Consider the following 12354-nt stretch of genomic DNA (forward strand, 5'->3'; position numbering starts at 1 on the left):
GTTTTAGGTAGGGTTCAAGGAAAAGAGAACTATATATGTTCTCTCAAAATAGAATTCTTTCTTTACATGTCAATGATTACGAAATAAACTCTGATAACAAGTTAATGTAAAAAAAAACATGTGTACATATTTGAAATGATTTTTACTATTAACGTATTGGATAAAAAGATTATCGAAGTTAACTCGTAAGAAACACGTCCGCTATGCCGTTAAAAAGCGCAAACGTTTTCAGCTACTGCTCCACAGGTCCCCGAGGGTATTTACCAGGTAATCAAACTTATCCTACCCGATTTATATCATATAATATTTACCAAAATTTACAACATTACAGAAGTTAAAAGCCCGAAAACACTGATGATTCATTCCTTGTATAACATTTAGTGGAACTTCACTGAATTTGCCAGCCCCGTGCAGGTCCGGGTGTTAAAAGAATAGGCCTGCAGCAGCGCTAAGCTTGTCGTATAAGGCGACTAAATAGTGCTCAGAAACCTAGCCGGGGGCTAGGCGCTCTGCCCACAGAGCAACTGGGATGTGTGCCCCAGGTGGTGGAATGGGGTACCCCTGGCGTGTTACATGCTGAGGTTGTCAGGCTATAATACGGAAAACCTGACCGCAAACCATAGTGGTGCACCGTGTTGGGAAAGATGCCACGTTCCTCGCATGTTAAAGAACCCTGCTGTGGTATTCGATAGGAGTAGGAACCTTTGCGCTCCGCCGCAGGAGGCTAAATTGCCCGACCTTACTCATCCCCCCCTTTTTCCAGTGGCAATCAAAATTTGTCGACCCTACTGTCCTTGTGTCCCATCCTTTTTTTTTCATTTCATGTTCATTTTATCATCCATTTCATGTTCATCGTCTGAATAGATCTGAAATATTGCTGCTCGGACGTTAAACCCCAACAAACAAACAAAAACTTCACATTTCGATGTACATGTTTTATGGTGCGAATAGTACTTTTTGTATACAACACATTTTTGGATTTAGATTATCCTATATATTTGGTCTCAATGCTTAGATGAAGGACTTCTTGAAACACGTGTACTGCATACCAAAATCTGAAATATTAATAGGAGTATAGGAGTGGTACTTCACCATTAATCAGCAGTATGGGAACCACAAATGAGTGCATTGTCGCTTTTTAAAGAAATATGGGGAAACACCGAAGTCCGTGACTCCTGTTTTCCAGCAAATGGGAAAGTTGCTCCCAATCTACTACTACATTTGTTTTGTTTATTTGTTGTTTATTTATTTATTTATTTATTTTTTGAAAACGTAGTCCAGTTGTGTTTGCATGTTTATTCCAATTTAAGCGTTGGTGAATGAACTCTGCGGATCCTGGTTACATTTCACCGACGTTATTGTATTGGCGTATTGTTCCTCTATAGTGAAAAAATGTATAAATGCATAGAAATTTGTTGTCTTCATTAATTCACGGTTGGAAGATATTCTACAAGTCACGGCCTGATAAATAAAACATTTCTACAATAAACGGATAGTAACATTACTGATAATTGATTGTTTCTGATTAACTGTTCTGCGGCATACAAAGATTTTCTTAGAATGAAGATGCTCTTTCCACATCAATTTCACGGTGGAAATGTTATTTTGAAAATGAATCAATTTGTCGATATCATTTTTATGCCTTTCTTACATTAGAAATATTTCTTCGGTTCTTTGTTGTGAGTCCTGATGAGTGTACCTTATTGTTTTTCTTCATTCAAAGTTCTAAGGAACGTGCAAAACAACGCCATGACATCCCGTGCTATACAATTTACCTTTTTAACGTGGGCAATGTTGCATTTTTTACAAGTTCCGTCGCGGCAGCTCTCGCAGGGTCGTGATCAATACAGACGGTAATATCAGCAGCCGAGCGAACTCAGTCGGCTCTAAAGAAAAGTAAAGAAAAGGAAACTACATACAATTAGCATTTCTCGATATTTTAATTTAGCAGATGTTTAATTCAAAAAGATTGATATTACTTGAAATGATAATTCATTCATTGTCGCAACAGGAACTAAATTGCCGGAATTGACATGGGCGGATGTATGGTTCATTCATTTACTTACATATTGTTTTCCAAAATATGATTAGTGCAAAATGCACTTGCTGTCAGTCAAAGAAAAAAAAAGGAACGGAAAGTTCGGATTACGTGGAATATTAATTTGATACTTGCTATGAGATAACTTCCAATTAATGTTTTTCTCGCCCTCAAGTTATGTGTATTTATAGGGAAATAAATGAATGAGGTGATGTTTTTATTTCAAGTAAAATGAGCAAAATCTTCACACTTTGTGTTTCGGTAGAGTAGCAGGTTATTTTATGACGGCAAACCTGAATATGAGACGGAGAAGGTCACTTTAAGTCTTTGATTAAAGCACACAAGAAAAATCACTTAACCATTTCTTGTAATACCGGTATCATCCGATAATTTAGTCAGTAGAATATATAAAACGGGACAAAAATAAAACTTCAAAAAATATCACAATTAAGTCTGATATTGATTAATTTTGTATCATCTTTGATACAACTGTCAATCTAATTAAATATTGGCATATTCATAGTAAAGCTAAAAAGTCACACAGCTCTTTTATTAATTAACTTCAATGAAATATTTAATAGGTATCTGATGGAAGTTTTATTGATTCGATCACGTCTTGTATCTTGTTGTAGTCTGATTTTGACACTAATAATTGACTTGTGACCCAGCCTCACCGATACTGTTCCCATAGCTCGTCACTGACGCCCTCAATACCCGTATATTGTCATCCGTTCTTCATTATCATATCCCTACCGTAATCAGCTGTGCTGAAAACCACTTCTCTTTATTCTTCGATCGTGTGGTCAAATTAAATTGCAAATGATAACCTGTACCATAGAAAAAATAGCAATGAAAGTATCAATGGGAGCTAATGTCATCTAGAACTTTGAAAGGCAAAGCATCGGGGCGTGGACGTGTGAAGTCTTCACCCCTTTTTCTTCATTCTGACAACGTTTCATGGCTCATCGAATTTAAGCACCAGTTTACCCCGAATATTTAATTGCATTCGACGAACGATGCGAAAAGCAAGTACGAGATTTTCTTTAAGATCAAATTGTGTATTTTATTGGATTTGGATTTTAATCCGATATGTTTTTGTAAACAAAATTTTGCCTGTTAAAATTAAACTGCAGCAAGTTCATCTTTTTCCACTAAGTGTGCAAGCTGACAAGGATTACGCGTGTCCGAATTTGAAATAATAATGCATGCAAGACAAATCTTAGTTAATTCGATAATGTACTTAGAGTTACGGGTAATTAAACTCCAATCAAAGTTATAGATCTTAGCAAATTGTAATCCGCTTAAAATGAAAAGGGATGTGAAATAATCTTCACACAAAATTTAATGCACATACATTGAATACAATGGGATAAAACTAGTGTATGAAGACCTTACTGACGATTAAGTGACAATATTATTATATTCTTCGTAATATTAGCCTTTACTTTTCAGTCAATAGTAAAGAAAATAAAATTAAATCATGCTCATTATCAAAGTATTCGAAGATAATCCATACTGCTTTAATCGTTTGACGACAAAGAGAATAAAATCACAAGTATTGCAGAAGATATCCATTTATCACTCAAATATGAACAAAAGTGAAGAAATCAGATTAATAGCAAATATATATAGACACAAACAAAAATCATTTAATGAATTATATAATAAACTTCAATTTATTTTATTTTAATTAGAAGACACGGACAAAGTTAAATTTATAAATCATTAACTTGTAACTACAGAGCCATGAGCTCTGAAAGAAGACTACAACACGGTACAGTGTAAAAGAAGACCTCTCAGCGCCAATAATGAGAACAATCATAAGAAAACGTTTTCTTGGATTACACTTTTCGGAACCCTTGAAGGTTTTTATTAAACCAGCTCTAATAAAAAAAAAGTCAAATTACCAGTACCAAAAAAGCTAAATACGATGAAGCCTTCCTTTATTGCAAATTTCTATTGTCTGTCTATGGATGAAAATTTTGCAATGAAAACGTTTATTCGATGATATTGATTGTACATTAGAAAAAAGAAAAGAAATTTGAAAACTGTTGGTCTTAGAATGAGTCATCTCGGGTCCAATGATGCCTTTTAATCCGTGACGAAAAACACAGCAGAACAAATGAGCACAAACTGTTTACTCAAAACGAAAGCACCAGAGTAAACATTTAACCAGACCTGCATGCAAAGTTTGAATATTCTTATGGAAACAAGAATCAATATTCAGACCTGTAGCTATGACCTACGCCCGATTGTCGGTACTGGAAAAGATTGGATAGAGTCCGTTATTTCTTCAGATGTGAGGTCTAAACCACCATTACATTGATTATTTATAAATGACGGTGATGAACTATCAATACGTAGCTAGATCACTACGCCTTCACCGCGGGTAGGTATTGTTAACGCATATTCAGGTAAAAATCATAATTAGTTTTCAGCTGCATTCGTCAAGTGATATCTAACCATTAATAGATTTCATGCATTTCTGTGGAAAGAAGAAAAGGTTAGCAAGTTGAAATCATACCCTTTTGATTGTATAATAAACTTGCTCTATTCATTATATTGCCGATTGTATATAGGGAGCAAAAAGGTAACCCCACGTGATATGAATAAATATCAAGAAGTCATTTAGAAGTTTTAATTGTGAGCAGCCAAAGTAAATAATAGTAAATTGTAGGAGACTAACTTGACTTAGTAAATGATGACCCAAAGTCAACTTGTATTGAAAACTTAAAATAAAAGTCCAAAGCATTGGTTTTTATTTTTTATAACACAAACATAATGAACCAGATACTTTGATTATAATTAATTGTCTTCTGCTTTGGCTTTATTATGCGTTAAGCGATTCCATTAGCCCATTTTCAGCATTATATAACGATTGATACCAAATGTTTACAACATGCAAATGAATGATATAAGACTCCTCTAGAATTTTTCAATATGTAAAAGTTCTCACATCACGAGCATTTCTTAAATAAGCTGGATTATCAGGAAAAAAACTAAGCATATCTAAATTTGGAATAAATGAACAAATGTCTACCCTTAATTTCGTAGGAAAATTGTAAATGTAAATGAAGCGATTAATTCGATATTATTAGCAAGAAAATTCTAAAAGGCGAAAGAGATACCTCTCTTTCTCTACATGAGAATGAGAAGATTGACCATGCATTTAAATCTGACCGTCATGATGGAGAGGGTTCATTTCATGTACTGTCTAGTGTAATATTCTGGTAGAAAATAGTAATAATTGAACCTTAGACATAATTCAAAAGTAAAGAAAAACTTTATCATCTTTAAGATCGTTATCATGAACTCGTGGATCGTTATGGTGTATCCATCAGCACCATGAAAACTGATTTATTCAACGGGTCATAGTTTTCCTTCCCTCGTTTGTCTACCCCGGACTTGACTTTTAATGAGCAACTCGGCGGGTGTTTCTAGAAAAACAAGAGGACGCTTACCCTACCGGTGCACCTGGTCCATGCTCCCAGTTTTTAGTGGAGTCCGAGTTGCTCATTTACTTTTGTTACTTTGTATGTATGATTTTAGTTACTTTATGTTCTTTGTTGTGTATTTCTGTTTTCCATGTCTGGTCTTTGTCCCTGGATTACATTCTTTTGATTACCGCTATAGCCTTGGTTCCCTTGATTACACTCTCTAAGACACAATACTATAGTAACGCCCAGCCTAGCAGAACTAATATAAACTAGCAAATATATCGATGTATGTGATTTGCGGTAATTATGAGGAAACATACCAAAGAGAAAAAAGTCCATAAACAACGATTCATCGTAAATAAGTGAAGAAAGTACGACAGTATTAGAAAAAATGAGAAATTTCAGAAATCTGCAAAACACAAAACAGTTTGGAGTGAAGTCAATTTAGTGAACTTATCAAAATCTCTTAATATGAATTTGAACGCTTATATGTAAATCTCCATGGAGATGAAGGAAGGTAAATACTTTATTTTATTCTGATTGATTGATTGATTGATTGATTGATTGTTGGTGTTTAACATCAGAGCAGAAATATTTCAGCTATATTCAGGCGATGAACATGAAATGGATGGTATGGAAATGAATATGAAATGATGAAGAAATGAAAAAGGGATAGGACACAAGGATAATAGGTCAACAAATTTTGATTGTCATTAGAAAAAGGGAGGGATGGGTATGGTCAGGTAATTTAGCCTCCTGTGGCGGAGCGGAAAGGTTCCTACTCCTATCGAATACCACAACAGGGTATTTAACGTGCGAGAAACGGTGCACGGTGCACCACTATGGTTTGCGGTCAGGTTTTCCGTATTATAGCCTGACAACCCCAGCATGTAACACGCCAGGGGTATCCCATTCCACCACCTGGGGCACACAACCCAGTTGCTAAGTGGGCAGAGCGCCTAGCCCCGGCTAGGTTTCTTAACACTATTTAGTCGCCTTTTACGACAAGCGTAGCGCTGCTGCAGGCCTATTCTTTTGACACCCGGACCTGCACGGGGCTATTTTATTCTACAAATTTGATAAACCAATAAGAAAAAAAGCAATACTTCATGTTCATAAGTTTTTAAAGGAACTCAGAAGGTGATATGGAAGCAGAATTAAACAAGTTTTTTTCATTAATCTGTGGTTGTCCTTTCATGACGATAATCGAAATGACTGGATACATTAAGAGAATTAACAAAACAATAAAATTTAAACATGAAAACAAAGTCGTAGGTGTTAAAATAAAATGATTTATATGAAAAAAAATCTATTATATTAAAGATGATATTGTCAAAAAGTGAAGCATCTATTCCCAAAAAGGACATGTGCACTTTGTGTCAAAAGCTAGTTCAATACCACGTGTACGAAAAGATTTTGAAGAAAACGACAAAGAGTTCACACAAACAAACCTAACTTATCTTCAAACACATCTGAAAGGGCGAATATTAATAGATGTATCAGATTACATACATGTAGATGTACCAAAACTACTAGTGAAGAATTAAAACGCAGTTGAAACAATATTTCAGGATTTATAAGCAACTAGCGGCACAGTGCCAAATCATATGATATACAAGGTAATTTGTTAAGTTTTCGGTTAAATAAAAAACTGTTTGTATACAGAAAACAAAGAGAATAGTTAACGGAATACGAAAATACCAATCATATAAATGTTGCAAATGTTGGCATGCTGTTCATGTGTTTATGCTGTAACCTTATATCACATTGTCAAAACCAAATACATTGAAATATCTACATTATAGAGAGATAATTAAAACCAAAAATATCGAAATGGGACGCCAAATCCAGTACTTAGAAGTTCTACCATGCGCAATACATACTAGGAATAAAGTCTGAATTTTATAGTGGTTTTGATATTTGTAATACTGCATTTTTTGGGGTAAGCCAATTATATAATTCAAAGTCTACTGGGCTAGAAAATTCCATAAGGGACCGTTGCTCCATCAGCAGTGACATCAACCAAGTCAAGTGGTTTCTAAATACGAAAATACTGTTACACAAATGTTGCAAATTTCGGTATGCTGTATACGCATTTTAACGAGTTAGAACTAAAACCAAATACATAGGAAGATCTAATATGCAGTCTGGAAATTATCAGGTCCCATATGTATGATCTGTAGGTTACATTTTTTTTCTTCAAACTATATAAATGCTTTACCATGTGAAGATCATATGAAAACTATTCAGAGATAAAACCGGGGTGTAAGCTGCGGCAAACAACTAAGGACAACAAAAAATTATCTGAACAACTTAAATGTTTGATCAGTCAGAGGGCTCTTAATGTTCAGATAACCTAACATTACAACATTTTACACATCTGACCGTATGTGTATCTATGAACTTGAACATTGGAACACGTGTGTGTATGATTAAAAACATATAAAAGATGTGACCGTTACTCTTTTTCCGATCAACTCCGAATTGATCACCTGCAATTCTAAAAGACATATTATGTCGATCCAGTTATTTTGTTGTAGGACGCACTTCGATTTTCCTTGCACATGCCATTTCGAATTATACTAGATGATACAAACTGCAAATTTTAAAAAGGTTAATATCTCTCTTTATAGAATATCATAGTTTCACTTTTATCAAAAGTAGTGGGTAAAACATAAAATATTTCATTTTTAGATTTTTTTTCCAAAAATCTTCCAATGAAAAGTTGCCTTGGCTACTTAGCATGTACATCTATTCAATTCACTGGCTTAAATATATTCATTTCCTTATTTGAAGGAACTCATTGCGCGGAAAGCGAATATGTGATTATGTCAAATAATTTAGCAAATAACCAACCGATTTTTTCTATGGATGTTTTTATACTTAAAAAAAAACAATTGGTTTCCTCACAGCTGAACTATCAATTATTGATTAAATGAATGAACTTTGTTTAAATTTTCAATTTTTCTTAGAACATGTTAACCATTTACCAATGTCCAAGAAAAAAGTGGCGAAGTAATGTGTTGTTTGAAGTTTGCATAAAACCGACATATGCCAAAACTTATCTTCAAAGTACTAGATTATGCAGACATACGCGTCATTGATTTTAGTTAAAAAATTAGATTTATTTTAGAGGGAGAAGGAGCATTGATCAATTTTAATATCAGAAGACAGAACCAAAGTTCCAAATGAACATAAGATAAAGAGCAAGCTATTAGATATACTACAAAAAGTTTGAAATAAATTACAAACCTTCAAATCAACTGATACGTTATCTTAGTTCCCCTACTCTATATACAAAACCAAATTTAAGTGGTTGTTCCGTTCAAATTTCATACTTGTTTTTACAGTATATATTATATTTTTATGGGTTTAATGATTGTCCAATATATCTCCTGGTTTTCATTCGCGACATGAAAAGAAGCACAACAGTGTTGTTATGCGAATGTTTTCATTTTAGCATTAGTACTAGTTTTTTTTTATAAAATGTGTATTGTCGATGCTTGACTTGAAGTTTCCATGTACCCAGCATGATTCCAACGTCTTCGGATAATCTACATCTTTCACCGGAAGTTTAAATCTTTAGACTGTGACTAGCTAATGGGTGTGCTGTGATGGCCAACTCTCTACTTGCTGATTCTTGAATAGGAACACCAATCTCATGTATTGAACTCTTAACATGATAAAATTGTCAGTGTTCCCTTTGCACATAGTGATAGCCTCCCCAGACTCTGAAACTGACTACAAAGGCCCCTGCACACGACCTCAATAGGAAACATTATTGCTGTTCAGACACTCAGACTCCATGCAATCTGTCGTCTTCCCTTATCAAGTGAATTGTATCAGTGCTCCTACAATAAAATTGACAATTCTAAGGCTTCTAAATTCTATGATGGTTTAAAGAAAAAAATTCTGTGTAAAGACAAGGTTTTTGTTCAGATCCATTCTAAATTAATCTACTCTATAAAGCAATTCTTTTTCTTTGATCTCACAACCTATAAGTACCCCTCTTTATCCTCTTTATCTCTACAATGTCATCCAAAACCCTATGTTATGGTTCATGTAAGCATCTGCATTAATCTTTCGTCAGTATAGCAAAGACACTAACACTAGTCAGATATGTGCCATTCCCCCCTCCTTTTTATAGTCTACTGCATAAGATTTTCTATGAATGTATAGTGTAATACAGTGAACGAAATAAAATGGTTATTTTGTACTCAATATTTCTGACATGCAATGTTGTGCCAGTTCCCATTTTTATAATGACGCCATAATGGTGTCACAATTATACGTCACTTAACAAATACTGCTTAGAATTGCATATTTTGTTGTTTTTTTTTCCTGACATATTTACATCCAAAAAGCTATGCCCACACCAAAGGAATAACTATATATTTTCACATTTGATTAACTAAATGTATGTAATTATGAATGTATTCACTGAATATGAAGTTGTTTCTTTGGTGTTTACACTGTTTGCACCAAATTATCTGGCAAATCCAGTATATATTTTGAGTCCATCGCCTTAAAAGCTGTTGCAAACAATTTACTTCCTAGTCTTGTCACTATTCCCGTGTCATGACATTTTGTTTTGTTGAGTCTTGTAAGGTCAACAAGTATGCATTTAGTCACCTTTGGTTGAAAATCTACCCATCAGTCATTAAACTTTTGACTACATTTTTAATACGCTCTATAAGTGTTCTGTCATAAATCAGCAGCAGTCACATCTGTCTAAGCAGGGTTTAGTTCTGGAAAAGTTTGTATTTTCCTTTTTGCCTACTTTTCCTATTTTCTTCAGCCATGAAATATGTTAGCTATTGATGGGTTACTCTGCTAGATGATTAAATACCTACTTCCTAGATCATTTCATCAGGTTGTTGGAATTGGTTGGAAGTTCTTCTATCTGGACCTTTATTTGAATCTTTGCTGTTCTAACTCTTCTTCGGGTTTAAAGTACATTGCTTTATTTGTTTGAAACTTTGTGCATGCCCATGTTATAGTGTCTTTCATTGAAGCTAAGCCATACCTAGCTGGTTTGATTAAGTCCATTTTAGGTTGTACACGAAGATTCGTATTTGTAATTAATACACTCCTAAATTTATCTTAAGTTCTTTGGTTTCTCTTCCTTATGCTGTCATCGTCGATATTCCTATCAAAAACAGGACCAGCGAGATCTAGCGATTATTTTTAAATTAATAAGTATTTGAAATTCCTTACTAGTAACTGTTAATCGGATTCTTATGCTTCTAAAAGTTCTCATTCACAATCGTCTTCATATACCACCTCGAGTTGTATGGCACTGATCAATTAGTCCGAGTAGATCCACTCTAATCACTGTAGAGATTCTCTTTCACTCTTTAGTTGCTTTGATGGGTATGTTCAAAATACTTGTGCGTTGTCATTCACCCTGCTTGGTTCCGTCTTTCTTTTTGATAGACGTTTTTGATCTAGTTGTTGCTCGTCACGTACTTAGGAAGCGTGTTTGCTTACAGTGTTACTCTTTTAGATCACTCGTCCGTTTCAGAGGTTTTTAGTAAATAAAAAACGGAAAGAAACGTTGTCTAGTCTTTTTGAACGAGGGTTCGTTGTAGATTTTGGAATGGAGTAAATCATTTGCGTTAGGCATCCAGCACAAGGAAATAGTCGTTATCCTTAATTGTGCGTAAATTTTGTTGCATAAAAGTAGCACATCTGACTAGAAAACAATTTACCACAGTACGGACAGTGTCCTAAAGAATAAAAATTGTAATTCAACAATGAAATGTAATAAACATTCAACTAGAAGTCCCAGCTTTTCATGACTAAAATAAACTGGATAAATATGTGGCAAAATTTCATACGTTATTGCAAATAAAGTATTTTATCACAGAAGAGCTTCAAAGATACCACATTTAAGCATAAACAGTGACAGTTGAATGACAGTTTTGTTGCAAACTGTTTGGAGTGTCTGTTAAGTTTGGTTACGCTCACGAATATAGAATTACTGTAAAATATAGCTATTAAGATTTCTGCGTATAAAAGTATTCATGCTTTCAAAAAATTCCACTGTCTGAAACATTCTTTGGTAGCACAAAAAGGGCAACAGTCATTTAATTTTGCCATGGGGAATAGCGTCATTTTAATAAGCCTGCCTCTTATGGAACTGCATTTTTAACAACAGACGAATGTCAAGGTGGATTTCAATCGAACAAGAAATTGTGCTTTAATCGTACAAATGATATATGTAGATTATCATTTCATTTATATACACAGTCGAGCAACTGCTATCATTTGTGGCAGATATATGGTTGTTTACCATCGCATATGCAACAATTAGTTTTTATGTCTTTTAATTTCTTCTGCATGCTGTTTTTGTTTCTGTCTATTTTTCTGTGTCTTTTCTTTTGAGTATTTGACAATAATTCCTTTTATTATGTTTTTAGATTGAATTTGTATAATGTGTGTAGTTTGCTGAAACTATTCAATAAGAACCTGACGATACAAGACGGCATATATTGTCCTAGATTAATATTTTCCTCGTAGTGTAACGCAAGAAAAGGAAACGTGGCAATATTTCCTGACCTAGATTTTATGTAGAGCATCTTGATACCAACTAAGGGAGATTTTATTTTTCAAAATTAGCACAATTTTTGCGGATGCAATTCTTAAGTCTAGTTCATTTAACTGTTGTTGGTATGGATTTTACTTAATTTGAAAGAGGTCCCATTTCTTACTTTTAGCTGTTACGTAGTGTTTTTTGTTCATTTGTTTTGTGCTTACTTTACTCCTTGCTGCTTTCCTTTTTCCCTTTTCCTTTTTATACCATAATAAAATGGTACATGAGCTGTTAGGGTAATAAGTTACTTCTACAACGTAAGAGGTTGGAACTCCGTCCATCTA

At 34.2% G+C, this 12354-nt stretch overlaps 1 long non-coding RNA gene across 1 annotated transcript; it reads right to left on the minus strand.

Moving 5' to 3' along the window:
* Positions 1 to 933: 933 nt before the first annotated feature.
* Positions 934 to 8761, minus strand: LOC148626183 (uncharacterized). The gene is made up of 4 exons (XR_015920200.1): positions 8728 to 8761; positions 2792 to 2865; positions 1776 to 1886; positions 934 to 1055 (listed from the first exon to the last, which is right to left on the minus strand). It is a non-coding gene; the product is annotated as an uncharacterized LOC148626183 (long non-coding RNA).
* Between the last annotated feature and the right edge of the window lie 3593 nt (positions 8762 to 12354).

Source organism: Perna viridis, chromosome 2 (assembly GCF_037379345.1).
Source record: "Perna viridis isolate PV_CMFRI_1.1 ecotype Kerala chromosome 2, ASM3737934v1, whole genome shotgun sequence".
NCBI classification, from domain to species: domain Eukaryota; kingdom Metazoa; phylum Mollusca; class Bivalvia; order Mytilida; family Mytilidae; genus Perna; species Perna viridis.